Raw genomic sequence first — 374 nt, 5'->3', positions numbered from 1 at the left:
CGGTAAAACTCGAGAAGTTCGTGTGTTCATCTGTTCATCTTGACGGCACTTCAGTGTCTCGATGATGTCTACCTGTTGAAAAAACAAGAATTAAAACGGCATGGAAGCTTAACAGCAGTTTTATCTTCATTTAGTTAACTGTATGAACTACTGCAGCAATTCACTGTATGTTGATACCCTCTATAAGAAACAAGATGGGGGAACTAGGTGGATCATTGGCCTGATCAAGCATGGCTATTCTTTTGTTCTTAAGTTCATTCTGTATCTACCCACGTCTGAGTATTTAGTGGAAATTAGATTGCAAGCCCTTTGGTGATAGGGTCTCAACTGGTTAATAGGAAGGAAGGAAGGAAGGAAGGAAGGAAGGAAGGAAG

The sequence above is a fragment of the Gekko japonicus genome, unplaced genomic scaffold, assembly GCF_001447785.1.
Source record: "Gekko japonicus isolate JY-2015 unplaced genomic scaffold, Gekko_japonicus_V1.1 scaffold1753, whole genome shotgun sequence".
Taxonomy (NCBI): Eukaryota; Metazoa; Chordata; class Lepidosauria; order Squamata; family Gekkonidae; genus Gekko; species Gekko japonicus.
This window is presented reverse-complemented; position numbering follows the sequence as displayed.